This window comes from Notolepis coatsorum (genome assembly GCF_963971535.1).
Source record: "Notolepis coatsorum genome assembly, chromosome: 9".
Taxonomy (NCBI): Eukaryota; Metazoa; Chordata; class Actinopteri; order Aulopiformes; family Paralepididae; genus Notolepis; species Notolepis coatsorum.
The window spans coordinates 117,936,698-117,955,546 of NC_140173.1; positions in this window are offsets into that span (position 1 = coordinate 117,936,698).

Sequence of the window (18,849 nt, forward strand, 5' to 3'; positions counted from 1 at the left end):
CAATACAGTACTCATATACTTAAACATTGGTTGATATGTTTTTCCACATCATACATGTGTAAAACATCATACATGTGGTTTTCTAAATGTATAATGGCTTTCCCTTTTGACAGGGCAGGCAAGGGTTAAAACGTGCCACCCTGCCTTTCGGCTCCTCGGAGTGGAATCTTCAAGGTCGTATACAGAGGCCACATTCCGACAGCTCACATAGTAACTAACAAGAGGTTCTTTTCTATCCATTCTTTAGGGTTATATAAGATATTGTAGTTTACACAAGTTACAGTTTTATAGTCTATAGTTATAGTTCTTACAGTTTTACACAAGTAGGGAGAAAGAATACAAAAGACATTCTTCATAATCACTGACTTCCAGCTCGGCGCTTAAGTCAGGGCCATACTCATTCTTTTAACAAGCTAATCTAATACATTGATTCAAACAGATATATGTTTTAATTTTCAGTGTTTCTGGAGTATTGTGTTCAGTGTTTCTGGACCCTCTCCGTCTTGGCGCGCGGTGTGGTCGTCTAGGATTCTGGTACTCCGACCAGAATCTGGTAGGGGGTGAGATGGATGTTTCCTCAGGTGTCCGAGAGGTCATCATTCTTTGGTCACGCTGGCTGTGACCTTTGACACCTCCCCTGGCCTCTTGGATCATCATGGCCCCTTGTTCGACTACAGGCTGGACTGGATACTTCTGCAGATCCCTCCTAACCCTGCGGATCCCGACCACAGGCTTGCTGATCCCTCCGCTTGGTTTGGGAAAAAGAATTAAATCAGTCTTGTAGAATTCGCAGGTCTTCCCCTCCGTGTCCACTGTAGCCCACACTTTGCCAAAATGTGGGTCTCCCTGCAGAGTCACTTTGTAGATTGTCACCCAGGCTGGCATTATCCCAATAACGTCTGTGAGGGGGGACGGGATGGCAATTGCGGGGTCACGCTTGCTGTGACTCTCAACAGATACCAAAAACGATTTACGCCGTGGTTGGCGTTCAACGCATGGCGGGAAATAACGACTTACGCCGTTTATGGCGCACAATGTGTTAAGGCGAGACAGCACCCCCAAAATCGCCTTTTTGCTTTTTTTCGACGATATTGAGATTTTGTTATATTTTGCTTCCTAAACATGTCTTCTATGAAACTAGTGACAATAAAACGTCAATCAGAAAAAAAAAATAACGCACATCCTCCGTTTCTTGGTGCTGAGCCAAACTGTAAAAACAGTTTAAACAAAGCGGGGCTTGCAACTCACTTGATGCTCCAAGGTGTTTTAATTGACAAAACAATAGCAGTGGATACAACGTTTCGATCGACCCTTCCGGTCTTTTTGTCTTTTTCATATACTTGAAAAAGACCGGAAGGGTCGGTCGAAACGTTGTATCCACTGCTATTATTTTGTCAATTAAAACACCTTGGAGCATCAAGTGAGTTGCGAGCCCCGCTTTGTTTTAAATAAAACATCAATAACACACATTTAGGGGCGGCTGAGTGGCGCAGTGGGCAAGGTGCTCGCCACTAACGCAGGAGGTACTGGTATCGAGCCCAGCTCTCGCCGTTGCTACCGGCTTGGCCGGTCGTCATACTAACACAATTGGCAGTGTTAGAGGGTGGGAAAGCCGGTGGGTGGGGATTGGACGTTGTGGACAGCGACTCCTACAGGTCGGTTGGGTGACGCCTGTACAGCAGAAACAGGAAGTATCGGGGGGCAGCGTGAGCCTCCCACGCTTTACTCCTCGCCACTGAGAGTTCGAGCTGTCTGGTGAAAAGATGTGACAGGCTGCCTCCTTGTGTACCGGAGGGGACACGTGATACAAGGCTTCTATCCTCACTACAGCCGACCAGTGGGAGGCATTGTCTAGCAACGTTCAAGACAGGGGAGGGAAGAATTGGAATTATGAAATTGGGATGGGAGAAAAATAAGGAGAAAAAGTGGATAAAAAGAAATTACACATTTAGTTGTTTATTTGACTTAATTTAGCCTGATTGCATCCATAAATGTGCACATATTTAATGGAAAAGTGCCTCATTGGCATATATAAACATAAAATTCAGAAAACTTGCAATATATTTTTTCTTAGTTTATATGTACATAACAAACTGGGAACGTTTCATAGTGATATCTATTCAAGTATTTTTTTTCCCTATTAGGGGGTGCTGTCTCGCCTTAAAGGCCAACTTGCATGTTGTATTTTTGTTCAATAAACAATGTGACTAGGCCAACGCTGACTTTCATGAAGAGGAAAAAAAAATTATCGAAATTGACCCAGTTTTAGCATTTTTATCAAACATTTTGTTGACCAAACCACAAGCTCCACCCACATGCATATTTTAATTGCATGTTTCATAGCGTGCATGTGTCATCCTAATGCTGACGTCACATCAGGGGCAGCAGGGGCTCTGAGACTCACAGGCAGGTAGTGGCAGGAAGCAGAGCCTTGCTACTACTAGCCGAGGAGTGATGAATGAAAATGTATCTGTTTCACCTAACAACACTATTGCTCCGTGATCATAGCCATTCATCTCTAAAGCGAACCACTATTTGTAACAGCCACAACCACGTTACCATATTTGTAATAATGTAAATCATTGTGTCGTTGTACATATTGTGTATGCAACGTTAGCAGCTAACGTAGCTTAGCTTGGTAGCCGCCGTTCTTGAAACTCCTAACAAAGCCCGAATTAAAATGGTTCTCTCCTCTTTGTATACCTTTGTCCTCACAAGTATTCTGCCAGGGAACTTATGGACACGACAATAGTAGTTATAAGGTGTTTGATCATTGTGTCGTTGTACATATGCACCGAGTGCAGCTAAAGGGGCTATCCACAGAGTGCAGCTAAAGGGGCTATCCACTGAGTGCAGCTAAAGGGGCTATTGTATCAACATGCCGCAACGTGTAGCTAACGTAGCTTGCATGATGCGTGTGCAGTGCTTTGCCCCACAGGACCTACACATTTTACTTGTTCCCAAAACTCTTTTACATGCACGACAGTAGCCATAATGCTAACGTTAGCGGGGTAACGTTAGCCAGAGTGATATAGCCAGCTTGGTACTATGACCCGGGGATCAGGCGACAGCCCACAGACCAGTAGCTCTGCTGTACTGAACAACAGGCTGCCTAGTGGTAAATGTAGTTCTTTTTTTTACGACATTAAAGCCATTTGCGTCTTGTAAGGCGTCCATTTGGATCAAGGAAATAGCTTTCTGCACTCATCAAAACTCCTTGTAGTGGATCAGAAGTAGGGGAAAGATACCAGATGTGACGTCATGGCCCTGATAGCTCTGATAAGCTTTTTAATTTGCTCGTGCATGTTATTCGTGCATGGACCTTTTTAACCATTTCTGAGTGGCATTTCCGGCGTCAAATGGAAAAAAATAAATAATGAAATTATATACCAATGATGTAAACTACCCATAATTGATCAGTAGGGTTTAACCTGCAAGTTGGGCTTTAAGTATAATACACGTCGCAGGCTATTACTAGCCTCCCAGGAATTACCCTAAACTGCTCTAAAACCATACTTATATTCACCACGGTATAAAACGGGAATGTATGGATGGAAAAATTATTTCTTTTTCACATCTTGAACGATAGATACTCGATGTCAAAGGGGCCATAGTATTGCATCCATAGCTATATTATAGAATATAGTTATAGCCCTGCAAACAAGGTGACCGACTCCATTGGTTTAACAGCGTGGCAGCCAATGAGTTAATAATACATTGAAAACAAGTGCGGTGTGTGCGTGTCTTTTAGCCTAGCGGGCGGATGATCGTGGCCGGTGGAGAGCACTGGGATTAGAGAACTGTGGATGACACAGAAAGATAAAACCAGGATGAGTCTTCACAGAAAAAAATTGCACAGGAGGAAAAACACAACGATAAAAACACCATATAAATAGAACGTCAAAAATGACGGGAGGGTTGTAAACATGGAAATACAACTGGTAGAGTATTCACATCATCACGCAAAAACACCAGGCCATTCTTAAGGAAGATCTGACCCTGATGAACGGAGACCCAGGTATCTTGTAGTGTAGTGTGATGATTAGAAGACAGGTGTGGAGCCTCCATCCATCAGCGTGATTTGTTTCACCTGTTCCGATTGCACGCCCGTAGAGCGTGCGCCGAAGTGTTTCAAGTTTCAAGTTTCTTTAATAGTTGTCATACAGAAGTACAGAATACTTTTATACAAAATGCTTCTTACTGTTACGCTCCAGAGACTGTGCAAGACAAGATAAGATAAGTATGAAATAAAATAACATAGTATAGTATGTAAATTAGAAGTAAAGAAATGAGGTCACAGTGTTCAGTATAGACATATGTACAATGTTCGATGCAGAATAGACGTAACTGAGTTACCATATAATATACAATACACAATACTATGCAGTGTACTAATATACAATACTATATAGTGCAAGGCAGAAATGGGATGAGGTGCAATTTAGGTACAATTTACAGTAGGTGTACGAGTTGTAGTGCAAATCCTTTATCAATAAATATAAAGTGTGTTTGTGTGATCTAAAGTGTGGAGAGTGGGTGCTGCAGTGTGTTGTTTGTTTAAGTGAGTGTGTGCGTGTGGGTGTGTGTGCTGTGTGCATTTGATGGTTGTTGCATATTGTTTATTGTTCGTTTAGCAGCCTGATGGCCTGGGGATAGAAGCTTCTTCTGAGTCTTTCTGTGCTCGCCTTAAGACTCCGGTATCGCTTGCCTGACCGCAGCAGTTCAAAGAGGCAGTTGTTCGGGTGGCTCGAGTCCTTAATAATTCTCTTAGCCTTCCCCCTGCACCGCTTGTTGTAAATGTTCTGGAGGGTGGGAAGCCCCCCTCCAATTGTGCGTTCGGTTGAACGTGTCACTCTTTGTAGTCTGCTACGGTCTTGTGCAGTGCTATTCCCAAACCAGGAGGTGATGTTGCCAGTCAGGATGCTCTCTATTGTACATGAGTAGAAGTTCCTAAGGATCTTCTGACTGACTTGGAACTTCCTTAGGCGCCTGAGGAAGTAGAGGCGTTGTCGTGCCTTCTTCACAACACTGTCAATGTGTGTGGTCCATGTCAAGTCCTCGGATATGTGGGCTCCGAGGTACTTGAAACTGTTCACTCTCTCAACCGGTGCCCCGTCGATGCTGAGGGGGCTGTAGTCCTTGACCCCCGACCTCCTGAAGTCCACAATCATCTCTTTTGTTTTGCTGACGTTCAGGGAGAGGCAGTTCTCCTGACACCACTGTGACAGATTTTCTACCTCTTCCAGGTAGGCCCTCTCGTCGTTGGCAGAGATCAGGCCCACCACTACTGTGTCATCAGCAAATTTGATGATTGTGTTGTTGTTCCGCTGTGCCACGCAGTCATGTGTGTACAGGGAGTAGAGGAGGGGGCTCAGAACACAGCCCTGGGGGGCCCCTATGTTGAGCGTGATGGATGAGGAGGTGCAGTTGCCTGCTCTTACCACCTGGGGTCTGCCCGTCAGGAAGTCCAAGACCCACTGGCAGAGGTCATAGTTCAAGCCCAGGTCCCTGAGCTTGGCTATGAGTTTGGAGGGGACTATGGTATTGAATGCTGAGCTGTAGTCGATGAACAGCATTCTCACATAGTTCCCCTGCCTCTGCAGGGGGTGTGTGAGACAGACACGGAGGATGAGACAGACACAGAGGTGACGGTGGTACAGAGGGTTGTGGAGGTGAAACCATAACAGGACCCCCCCCCCCTCGAGTGGGAGACTCCTGGCGACTGACCCGGGGCGTCCGGGTGGGCTCGGTAGAAGTCACGGAGAAGGATTGGAGACATGAACTGAGATTGGGGGATCCAGCTCCGTTCGTCGGTCCATAACCCTCCCAATCTACCAGGTACTGAAACCCCCGACCCTGGTGACGGACCTTCAGGAGTCTCCTCACCGCCCACTGAGGGTGACCAATTAACCAGTGGGGGAGGAGGCGGTGCAGGAGCAGGCGGAACCAGGTCACTGGTGACATAGGTCTTGACCCGGGAGACATGGAATACTGGATGGATGCGTCGGAGGGAGTGAGGAAGAACCAGCCAGATGGCGGCGGGGTTGATGACCCGGTCGATGGTATATGGACCGATGTACCAGGACAACAGCTTCTTGGAATAAGTGGCGAAGAAGCAGTGGCATGGAGCAGTGCAGAGTGCACAGAGTTCCAGACCTGACGACAGCAGTGGAGGTGGGCCTGGACTGGCGGCACAGACGCCTCTGCCTCCTGGATAGGAAGCAGGGTGGCTGGCACCCCAGGGAGCACTCAAAAGGCGACCGGCCGGTGGAGTCATTGACCATGGCGTTTAGAGAGTACTCGACCCAGGGCAGGTCCTTGCTCCAGGGAGAAGGATGGAGAGAGGACATTCAGCAGCGAGCCGACTCCATGCTCTGGTTACTGTAGCTCTCTCTGCCTGTCCGTTGGACTGCGGGTGGTAGCCAGAGGTGAGGCTGACCGTGGCCCCAATCCCAGCGCAAAAGGCTTGCCAAACCTTGGACGTGAACTGGGGGCCACGGTCAGAAACCACATCCTGGGGAAGCCTGTACAGTTGGAAGACGTGGGTCGTGACTAGTTCCGCCATCTCCGGGGCGGTCGGGAGTTTAGCCAGGGCTATCAACCGTATGGACTTCGAAAACCGGTCCACGAGGGTCAGGATGACAGTGTTTCCCCGGAAGGGGGGACGACCGGTAACGAAGTCCATGGAGAGGTGGGACCACGGACGACTGGGCATGGGGAGGGGCTGCACCAGACCCGATGGTGGACGGTGGGATGCCTTGTTCCGAGCACAGGTGGGACAGGCAGAGATGAGTTCTATGACATCTGCGGCCATGGTAGGCCACCAGAACCGCCGGCGTAAAAAGGTCAACATCCATCGAGCCCCAGGATGGCAGGCGAACTGGCTAGCATGGCCCCACTGCATTACTTCGGCCCTGATGGCATCCAGAACGAACAGACGACCTGGTGGACCAGTCCGGGGATCAGGCTGGGTGTGCTGAGCTCAGTGGACCACTGTCTCGACGTTCATGGATACCACTCCGATGACCCGGGAGCACGGAAGAATGTGTCCGGAGTGGTTGGATCCTCCTCCACCACATGAAGTCGAGACAGTGAGTCAGCCTTGGCGTTCTGTGATCCTGGGCGAAAAGTGATGGTGCAATCAACCTGGTTGGCATAAACGAGGTAGCTTTAGTGTGGCTTCGCTCATATTTAACAGACAGAAGTTTCTCCGTGGTAATTGGGGAGGCCTCTTCATCACGGGCTCCTTTCAAGTGCGGAGTTCCTCAAGGATCGATTCTGGGTCCCCTACTGTTCACCACTGTATATGTTGCTGTCATGTACGAAGGTCAAACGACCGCACCAAAGAGTATGTGGAGCAGGCTGTACATGAACAGAAACAGCCTCTCTCAGTAAATGTTTTCAAAATGGTCCCGGGCAGGTAGGAAATAACAAACACAAAACGTTTTCAAATGGTAAATTAGGTTTTATTGGAATGTGGGGGTTTCAACCCACGGCCTTTTCCCAAAGGGAAAAGGGGATGTCGTCGGTGGGGATTTCAACCCACAACAATTAACAAACAGGGAGATATAAGGGGAGAACAAACAAGGGAAGTATAATAGTAAACAAGTCTGGACAAACACAAAGAACCACCACTCTAACCATGCCGCTCCAGTTTAGGATGAACACCAATCCACCTCCTATCACATGGAGTGTGGGATGAACCACCGCTCTAACCGTACAGCTCACGGCTTAGGATGAATCTAGGAAGCCAACAAGATCTACATACATATACTTAAACGTACAAGCTCACCTTCTTAAACATAGAAACACCACTCTACCCATGTGCAGGATGAATCCAAGGTGGCCAACAATATATATATCTCCCACAAACATGTAAAGCACAATGGCAACCTCACTCTACTCAAAGACTGAGCAATTGACTGAGAATGAGGCGCCGAGACGTGTGTGTGCCGTCAGGTATTTGGCTACCCATCCCTCTCGAGATTGATTGCCATCAGCTGTCATTCATTAGGCAATCAGCACTCTTCAGTAGGGATGGGCAGCACCTGACAGGGAGAGAAGAGACAGCATTAGCTCCCATGTTCACACACACACACATCATATACAAAACAACACATTAAATATACTAACCTGATGTTCAGAAGGTGTCATAAATACAGTAATAATGGTAATGACCAACCCACGTACCCAGGTACGTCACAGTTGCCAATTGGCAACATTATTCGGAACCATGGCATCCAGTTCCACAGTTATGCTGATGACATGCAGCTATATATCCCCCTAAAACCTGGTGTCGCATGTACCCCGCCTACTGGCTTGTCTCTCGTACATCAAGGAATGGATGTCACAGAATTTCCTGCAACTGAACAAAGCTAAATCTGAAATAATTATATTCGTCCCCCCAAATTCCACCCACTCCTTCCTTTCAGACCTTGGCACCTTAGCCTCAAATGTCTCACGCTCAGCCCGCAACCTGGACGTATTATTTGACCCAGACATACTGTATCCTTCAACACCCAAGTTACGAAAGTAGTCCAGTCCTGCTACTACCAGATCAGGAACATCGCCAAAATGTTATAATTTTTGTCCTCTGCAGACCTTGAAACAGTCATACATGCTTTAATTTCTTCACAATTAGATTATTGTAACTCCCTCTATTCAGACATCAACAAAAAAGCCATATCACGTCTCCAGATGGTGCAGAACTCTGCGGCACAATTTCTCACCAACACAAGGAAACGTGACCATATAACACCCATCCTGGCTGCTTTACACTGGCTGCCTGTGAGCTACAGAATTGATTTTAAGATTTTATTGATTACTTTTAAAGCCCCTGGACTGGCCCCCAGCTACATTGTGGACTTGTTGGAACCCCATGTTCCAGAACGCTGCCTCAGATTCGCGGATAAGGACCTCCTTGTTCCTTACAAAACTAGCCTGGTCACCCGGGCTTTTGCGGCCCGGGCACCCATGCTCTGGAATGCCTTGCCCTTGGATCTTAGGCTAGCAGAGTCAGTGTCCTCTTTTAAGTTCTTTTAAAAACACAACTGTATATTAAATGTTTTTTTTTTTTTTTATTGATCTTTTCCCCCCTCCATTTTCCTCCGATTTTCTCCCATCCCAATGTTAGTCGTATGCCAATTCCCAATCCCCTTCCTGGTCGCTGCGCACTTACCCCCCACAGTCAGATCATCTGGGAGAGTGGAGGCTATCACATGCTTCCTCCGACACACGTCCAGCCAATGCGTAGCATGTGGAAGGATCACACTATCCCACTCAGGTCCTATCCGCGCTTAGCAGGCGCCCCGACCGAACTGTAGGAGTCGCTGTTTACAACGACCCGGACCCACCCCGCCAGCTTCTCCCACCCTCTAATACAGCCAATTGTATTAGTGTGAACGGCCAGCCAAGCTGGTGACAACCCCGGAGCTGTGAGCTGGATTCGAACAGGCGAATCCAGCTCACAGCTCCGGGGTTGGTGACGAACGCAATCTCCGCTACGCCACCTAACCGCCTATTAAATGTTTTTCTTAAGGTTATGGGTTTAGGTCAGCTCTGATTGCTTAAACTGTTTTATCAATCTGACTACAAAAAAGAAATTCGCCTTTGCTGATGTTTGCTGTTCGCTGTAAAGCACTTTGTAACTTTGTTTGGAAAAGCGCTATACAAATAAAATTAATTAATTCATTCATCAAAATGCCCCAGGAAGAGTGCCTGATGTGAGGTCAACCATCTGATGTATGTCAGATTCCTGTGATCCGACCAGATGGTGACGGGATGTTTGGCGGCATCGAGGACTCTCTCCTGAGCCTGCAGCGACGTTCTTGTCGTCGGGTCTCCTGTGTGGGCTGAGCCTGTTTCCATGGTCAGATCTTCTGTTAGGACTCGGTAACAGGTGGGCTGGAGACAGGAGCTCTAACACAGGAGACAGGATAATGTTCAACCCTGTAGTGCATTTAATAATACGTTGAAAAGGAGAAAAAACAAGTGCGGTGTGTCTGCGTCTTTTAGCCTGGTGGCCGGATGACCGTGGCCGGTGGAGAGCACTTGGATTAGAGAACTGTGGATGACACAGAAAGAAATAAACCAGGATGAGTCTTCACGGAAAAATAGCACATGAGGAAAAACACAACTGGGTGGTTATTATGTAGTCTGGGTGGTCATTATGTGTAGTCTGGGTGGTCATTATGTGTAGTCTGGGTGGTCATTATGTGTAGTCTGGGTGGTCATTATGTGTAGTCTGGGTGGTCATTATGTGTAGTCTGGGTGGTCATTATGTGTAGTCTGGGTGGTCATTATGTAGTCTGGGTGGTCATTATGTGTAGTCTGGGTGGTCATTATGTGTAGTCTGGGTGGTCATTATGTAGTCTGGGTGGTCATTATGTGTAGTCTGGGTGGTCATTATGTGTAGTCTGGGTGGTCATTATGTAGTTTGGGTGGTCATTATGTGTAGTCTGGGTGGTCATTATGTGTAGTCTGGGTGGTCATTATGTGTAGTCTGGGTGGTCATTATGTGTAGTCTGGGTGGTCATCATGTAGTCTGGGTGGTCATCATGTGTAGTCTGGGTGGTCATTATGTGTAGTCTCAGTCTGGGTGGTCATCAAAAAACGTGGATGAATAAGAGAAATCATCAAAATCGCCCACTTTTGTGACCATGGTTACATTTCCACCTCTTGAGGTTAAAATATGCATGCAAGCATATCATTGTCATTACATATCAGTAGAAGACCCTTTAATTAGTATATATACAACATACTATAGTTTAATCTGTAAAGTAAGATGTTGTACTTACATGCATGGACAAACAGGAAGTAGACTGGCCTGGTCATGTGATGATTCAAGCTAGTCACATGACCTTTATACAAATTGAAAGTAGACAACATGTTGTTTCTTGTGAAAGTATATTTTTTTATCCAGAGCAAACTGCCATGCTTCTAGAGCTTCTAGAAGTAAAAAAAAAAAAAAAAAACGTATCACAAATGTGACCATTAGGATTAAATGGGTTAAGGAAGATCTGACCCTGATGAACAGAGACCCAGGTTGTAGTGTAGCGTGATGATTAGAAGACAGGTGCGGAGCCTCCATCCATCAGTATGGTTGGTTTCACCTGTGCCGATTGCACGCCCGTAGAGAGCGTGCCGAAGTGCAGGGGGTGTGTGAGACAGACACGGAGTGTGAGACAGACACGGAGGTGTGTGAGGGTGGTACAGAGGGTTGTGGAGGTGAAACAGTAACAAAACAGTGACCTCGAGGCAAAAGAGTGCCGCTTTGTTTAGGTTTTTTGTTTTTGTCTGATGTGTGGGTTGGATTTCAGTGGGTATTAGGGGAGGGGTTGTTACTGCTGGCCACACCTCAGGCTCTGCAAAGAGAGGTCTAGAGAAATTCACAGTATAGAAAGTTAGTAACTCCAACCCACATGTCAGACCAAAACAAAAAAAAGTAAACAAAGCGCAATACCAAGCACACCTCTTTTGAAGTGATGGTATTACAGTAGTAATGGTAGTAGTAGTAGTAGTAGTAGTAGTAGTAGTAGTAGTAGTAGTAGTAGTAGTAGTAGTAGTAGTAGTAGTAGTAGTAGTAGTAGTAGTAGTGGCAGTAATAGTAATAGTGGCAGTGGTATAGAATAGAATAGAATAGAATAGAATAGAATAGAATAGAATAGAAATCCTTTAATAATCCTGAGGGAAATTCGGCACTACAGTCGCTCACATTGAACAACAATAAACATTTAGGTAGTCAATAGGACTAAAATAGGAATAAGAATATAATAATATTAAAAATAAGAATAAAATACGGTCCGGGATATACATTCTGGTATGTATAATAATAATAATAATAATAATAATAATAATAATAATAATAATAATAATAATAATAATAATAATAATAATAATAATAATAATAATAATAATAATAAAACTTTATTTGTATAGCACCTTTCATACAGAAACTGCAGTTCAAAGTGCTTCACAACAGAAAAAAAAAAATGAGCACATAAAGTGCAGACATATAAAATAAGTTTTTCACATTAGGATCTAACATCCCAACAGGCCACCTTGTTTATGGTTCGATTCAGTTTTAAAAATAGACAATAATAAAAAGAGTAAGATAGAATAGACAGACTAAAATAGTGCAGTAAGTAGTAGAATAGAATAGACATGAAATGAGGACATAAAGTGAAGACATAAAATCAGTTTTTACAGTGCAATAAAATAGTTCTCGATTACTGTTTAACAGTTTAAAGTCGTCTTTAACTTCTCTGTTTGGCATCCACTGTAGACTGTAACGTTCTGGGTTCTCTGGCCTGGTTAGGCCTGAGAATCCTGCCACCATTCTGACGTCTGTCACTTGCTCTCTGTAATTGCCACTGATTGACTGTCACCTATGATTCGCTGTCACTATGTGGTGCGTGTGGAATCTTGGGAATGCGGACTTCAAATAACTCCTGTTCTCTTCTGTCCCTTGTCGGTTCTTCACTCTCTCTCAGAACCAGTACGCGGCGGTACCAAGGACAAGTGCTGCTGTTACTTGTACCCCTGTTCACTTGTATTCTATTATTTAGTTTTTCTTGTTTTTGCTTACTCTCTCAGTTGACGCCCGGCGTCTTTCTTGTTTACCTGGCTGCTCTAGTGCATTCCTGAATAAAGAGGGTACACGTATTGTGAAGAGCAAAACCTACTCTCCGTCTCCTTATTGCCACCATTATTGGAACTCCACTCTCTTACCTGGCACCGTCGTAACAGAAGAACCGACCAAGATGAGTTCCACGGAGGCAATCTGGGAGGAACTCCAGGAGCAGAAGGACCGCCTGAGAGTCGTGTCAGAGCGCCAGATGGAGGTCAAGTCAAGTCAAGTCAAGTCAAGAGTTTTATTTGTCACGGCATACAAGTATACAATGAAATGCGGGTGGTCTTGCCCGCAACGATGTGCAATACAGTAGTAATAACATATAATAGAATCCAATAGAACAACATTGTGCAATAAACAAGTAACATTGTGCAATAAACAAGTAACATAGTAGGGCATATTGGTATATGTACATAAGTTATTTACAGAGCATGGAGGACATGCTCGGTCCTTTGGTAGTGCAATACACTGTTAGCTACGGATGAGGCACTGGGTCTTTCTGTACATGTTAATTTATACAATCTCAGGTTATACTATACTATTTTTAAAGTGACCTTTCCTTAGTGGCCGTAAGTGTGGGCGTGTGCAGCATGAGTGTGTGCTTGCTCATGTTAAAGTGGCTGCTAGTGTGTGAGCGTGTACAGTGTGTGTGTCGTGTGTGTGCTCATGTGTGCTTGTGTGTGGAGAGTTCAGTGTTCAAGGCTCTGATGGCCTGGGGGAAGAAGCTGAGCCGAAGTCTCTCTGTCCTAGTAGCTGGTGTTCGCAGGCGTCTGCCTGACCTCAGCAGCATGAACAGGCTGTTGTTGGGGTGGTGAGGGTCTTTCATTATTCTGCAGGCTCTGGATTTGCACCTCTTGTTGTATAGAACCTGCAGGGGTGGTAGTGCAATACCCGTGGTACGCTCGGCTGAGCGCACCACTCTCAGTAGGGCCTTCTTGTCCTGTGCCGTGCTGTTTCCATACCAGGCAGTAATGTTTCCAGTCAAGATGCTCTCTACAGCTCCGGAGTAGAAGGACTGGAGTATCTTCCCAGATACTCTGAACTTCCTTAACTGTCTCAGGTGGTAGAGGCGTTGCGTCGCCTTTTTTACGACTGAGTCTATGTGTGTTGTCCATGTCAGATCCTCTGCGATGTGGACCCCCAGGTACTTAAAGCTGCTCACCCTGTCCACGGTAGCCCCGTTTATCCTCAGTGGTGTGTGTGTCTCCTGGTGTCCTCTCCTATAATCCACAATCAGCTCCTTGGTTTTACCAATGTTCAGGAGCAGGCTGTTGTCCTGGCACCAGCATTCCAGTACCTCAACCTCCTCCCGGTAGGCCTTCTCGTCGTTGTCCGAGATCAGCCCCACCACCACCGTGTCATCTGCAAACTTCACTATGGAGTTGGAGCTGAACTTGGCCACACAATCGTGTGTGTAGAGTGAGTACAGCAGGGGGCTCAGAACACAGCCCTGGGAGGATCCGATGCTCAGGGTGATGGTGTTGGAGGTCTGACCCCCCACCCTGACCGCCTGGGGCCTTTCACTCAGAAAGTCCAGTATCCAGGCGCTCAGAGCGGAGCTCAGACCCAGCTCGATCAGCTTGTCCACCAGTCTGGTGAGCGCCGAGCTGGGTCTGTCCATCACCTCCCAGGAGACGGCGGATTCAGCGTTGGCTACGGCCAACATCGCTTGCCTGGCAGCCGCCGGGGCAGTGTCAGCAGCGGAGTCCGCGCCGGAAGATTCGCCTGCCAGCGGCGAGAGAGGGCGGATGCTTCCAGTGTTCCATGAGGAGGCTCGTGAGCCACGGCTGACGCCGCCTGGCCGCTACGGAGGAGCTCCAAAGGGCTGTTGGGAGTTCGTCACCCAGTGTTCACTTGTGTTCCAGCTTCAGCCACGCTCTTTCCCCACTGCCATGTCCCGAGTGGCTTACGTCATTACCCTCCTTACCGGCCGGGCTCTCTCTTGGGCTACGGCGGAATGGGAAAGTGGGTCGGTAATCTGTCGCAGTGTGGATGCCTTTACCGGGGAGTTAAGAAGAATATTCGACACTTCCCGAGTAATATCGATGTACAAAACCGGTGGGCGGCTTACCGCTTGCCGGCAGGGCGTTCGCACTGTGGCAGATTACGCTATTGATTTCCGCATTGTAGCCCGGGAGGCGGCCTGGCCCGAGATTCCCTGGTGTGTGTTGTTTGTCCAGGGGCTCTCGGTTCGGATGAGAGACGAGCTGTCCGTTCGCGAGTTGCCAGAGCAGCTGGATGGTATCATCAATCTGGCCATCAGAATGGACAATCGGCACCGGGAGAGGGAACGTGAGAGAGGAACAGCGTCTCAGGTATTTTCCCCTTCTTCTTCCGGTGTCAATCTCATACCGCAGTACACAAGTGAGCCACTGGGTGACGAGCCCATGCAACTAGGAGCGCTATCGCTTTCGGACACCGAGAGACGGAGGTACATCGAACAGAAGCGCTGCTTCCGGTGTGGGCGGACCGGTCATCGTTTCGGCAGCTGTCAGGCTTATATGGAAACGGGGGGACTCGCTAGGTTCGGGAGGGACGTTAGCAGGTGGGCTTTTTTCTCCCTTCATCCATGATTCACATACTTTTTTTGATGTCACTGTGGGGTGTGGGAAATCTTTCAGGAAGACCAGGGCATTGGTAGATTCAGGGGCAGCGGGGAACCTAATACATGTGGGGTTGACAAAGGAGTGGGGTATTCCTTTGGAGACATTGAAGGTGCCTATTCCGGTCCAGTCGTTGGATGGACAGCCACTGGGTAATGGAATTATTTACCGGCTGCGCTTTCAGGTGGCTGGTGGTGGGTGGGAATGGGTAAAATGTTATGTCATTATGTCTCCTCACTGTGTAATTGTATTGGGTCACCCCTGGTTAGCCGAACGCAATCCTGACATTAATTGGGCCACAGGTGAACTCTCAATGGGGAGTGGCGTCAAGTCGGTCTCCGGCGAGAGTTTACCCGCCCCTTCTCCCTCTTCTTTTTTGTCTCCCTCTTCTCTCTCCAGGATGGTGGTGAGCGTTGCAGACTCGGTCATACCTCCAAATCCCGATTTAGTAGGCTACCTATTGGGACCTGGCGGACGTTTTTTGTAAAACGTGTGCTAAAGCACTACCGCCTCATAGGTCATACGACTGCCCCATTAATCTCCTTCCCGGTACCTCTCCTCCCCGTGGGGGTATGTTTTCCTTCTCTCGCCCCGAGACAGTGTCCATGAACACGTACATTCAGGAGGCACTGCTCACGGGGCATATTCATCCGTCCACATCTCCTGCCGGCGCTGGGTTCTTTTTTGTAGCAAAAAAGGATGGTACTTAGCGACCGTGCATTGATTATAGGGGATTGAACGACGTTTCCATCAAGAACCGTTACCTTCTGCCTCTCATGGACACCGCCTTTGAGTGCTTACAGGGGGCGCAGGTCTTCTCTAAACTTAATTTACCTAATGCATATAACCTGGTCAGGATTAGAGAGGGAGACGAGTGGAAGACTGAATTTAACACGCCCAACGGGCATTATGAGTATTTAGTCATGCCCTTTGGTTTAGCTACTGTAATGCTCCAGCAGTTTTCCAAGCCCTTGTTAACGATGTGCTGCGGGATCTAATTGGGGTGTCAGTCTTTGTGTATTTAGATGACATCCTAATTTTTTCCCACGATATGGTGCAGCACCAACAGCATGTTCGTCAGGTGCTACAGCGTCTCCTCAAGCATCAGCTATTTGTTAAGGCAGAAAAGTGTGTGTTTCACACTGACACCGTTTCCTTCCTGGGCTTCGTGTTGACAAAGGGTGATCTTCGCATGGATCCAGCCAAGGTGAGTGCAGTCTTGGACTGGCCACGGCCTTCGTCGCTCAAGGAGTTACAGTGTTTTTTGGGCTTTGCAAATTTTTACAGGCGTTTTATTCGCAATTTTAGCGCCTTAGCCAATCCTCTCAACAGCTCTCACTAAGGCCTCTCTCCCTGGCTTTGAATGGTCGCCTCGGGCAGAGTCGGCCTTCTGCAACCTCAAACGTCGATTTACCTCCGCTCCTGTACTGATCCGCCACGATGCAGAGACTCCGTTCATAGTGGAGGTGGATGCCTCTGACATCGCGGTGGGGTGGGGTGATCTCTCAGAGATGCTTAAAGGACGGGAAAGTGCATCTGTGCGCTTTTTTCCGCGCCGACTGTCTTCGGCCGAGCGTAACTACGACGTGGGTAATCATTTACATTTACATTTACATTTAGTCATTTAGCTGACGCTTTTATCCAAAGCGACTTACAAGTTCTGTACGACAAGTCATCAGGAAGGGCACAACTCTATCAGCTGAGTAACAATGTTCATCAAAGTGTTGAGTGCTACAGTGTAGGTTAGTTTATTAGGACAAGTGCATGACAGTAAGGTTGGTTAGGGTTAGATATTTTTTTTCTTTCTTTTTAATTCAGATAATGGTTGAAGAAGTGCGTCTTTAGTCGACGGCAAAAGATTGGACGGGTTTCGGCTGTCCTAACTGGGGTGGGTAGTTCATTCCACCATTGTGGGGCAAGGACTGAGAGTAGGCGACTTCTCTTTGATGACCCTCCCGGAGATTGGATAGGAGTAGGTTTGAGGCGGCCAGAAGATGCCGAGCGTAGGGGTCTTGAGGGTGTGTAGTTAGAAACCATTGACCGGAGGTAGGCGGGAGCGGTTCCCTTTGCCGCACGGTATGCTAGGTCGAGGGCCTTGAAGCGGATTCATGCTGCAATGGGGAGCCAGTGCAGGTCCCTATGAAGTGGGGTGACATGGGCCGACTTCGGTAGGTTTGAGATCAGGCGGGCCGCTGCGTTCTGAATGAGTTGAAGAGGCTTAGTGGCAGTGGCCGGGAGGACAGCGAGCAGTGCGTTGCAGTAGTCGAGGCGGGAGATGACTGTTGATTGGACGAGGAGTTGGGTGGCTTCTTTTGTCAGGAAGGGGTGGATCCTTCTGACGTTGCTCAGGAGGAATCTGCAGGTTCTGGTTGTCGCTGCGATGTGAGCAGAGAAGTTCAACTGGTCGTCGAGGACAACACCAAGGTTCTTGGCAGTCGGGGACGCGGTCACAGCTGCATTCTCGACTGTGATGGAAAGGTCGGTCAGGGGGGAGGATTTGGCCGGTAGGTGGAGCAATTCTGTTTTGCTTAGGTTCAGTTTGAGGTGGTTGGTCGTCATCCAGGCGGAGATGTCGGACAGATCGGGAGTTGTTGGCAATCAAATTGGCACTGGAGGAATGGAGACATTGGTTAGAGGGGGGGCGGCACACCCTTTCACTGTTTGGACTGATCATAAGAACTTGGCTTACATCCAAGGGGCTAAACGCCTTAACGCCAGGTGGGCGTTATTCTTCACTCGATTTCGATTTTCCATCTAGGTTAGGTTAGGTTTACTTTATTTGTTCAAGGGGGACAGTGTACATTAATAAAACATTTTACAAATTTAAATGCACCCAATTTTAGCAAAAAGGCTAATTTCCATTGGCAGTCCCCCTGCCAGAAGGTACAGGCTAAAATCCAGTGTAAAAAAAGGGTTAGCAATAAAAACAGAATAAAATCAAGATAAATAACATTAGAATAAAAACACAACAAAAGCACATAGACATAGTAGGGATACAGGTCACAATACAGTCATGGACACAAGGACAGAGCACATCATGACATATTAAGAGACCCAGACATAGACAGATGCACCATATCCACACACACACATACACACACAGACACCTCAGTGTTGACAGTTCTGGTTTTCAATGAGCCATTCCCTAACCCTGCACTTGAATGAATGGTATGATGTGGACACTCTAATTGTTTGAGGAATTGAGTTCCATTGGTGGGATGCTCTGTATGAGAAGACGGCCTGGCCAAATACACTTTTTTTTAAAGGGATTGTACAGTCCCCCCTTGCCGCACCTCTAGTCTCTCCTATCGGCCCGGTTCCAAGAATGTCAAACCTGATGCTCTGTCACGCCAGTTTGATCCTCCAAGCCGGGAGGAGAAGCCCCACCCTATTATTCCACAAGCCTTGATTTTGGCACCCGTGTCATGGGGCATAGATAGGGTGGTAAGATCGGCTCTGGCACAGGAGACCGATCCCGGTGGGGGTCCTCCGGGGTGGACGTATGTGCCCAAGACTGCACGCTCGCGCCTGCTGCAGTGGGCACATGCCTCCTCTCTCACCGGCCACCCTGGGGCCGCCAGAACCCTGGACTTTATCCCTAGGAGGTTCTGGTGG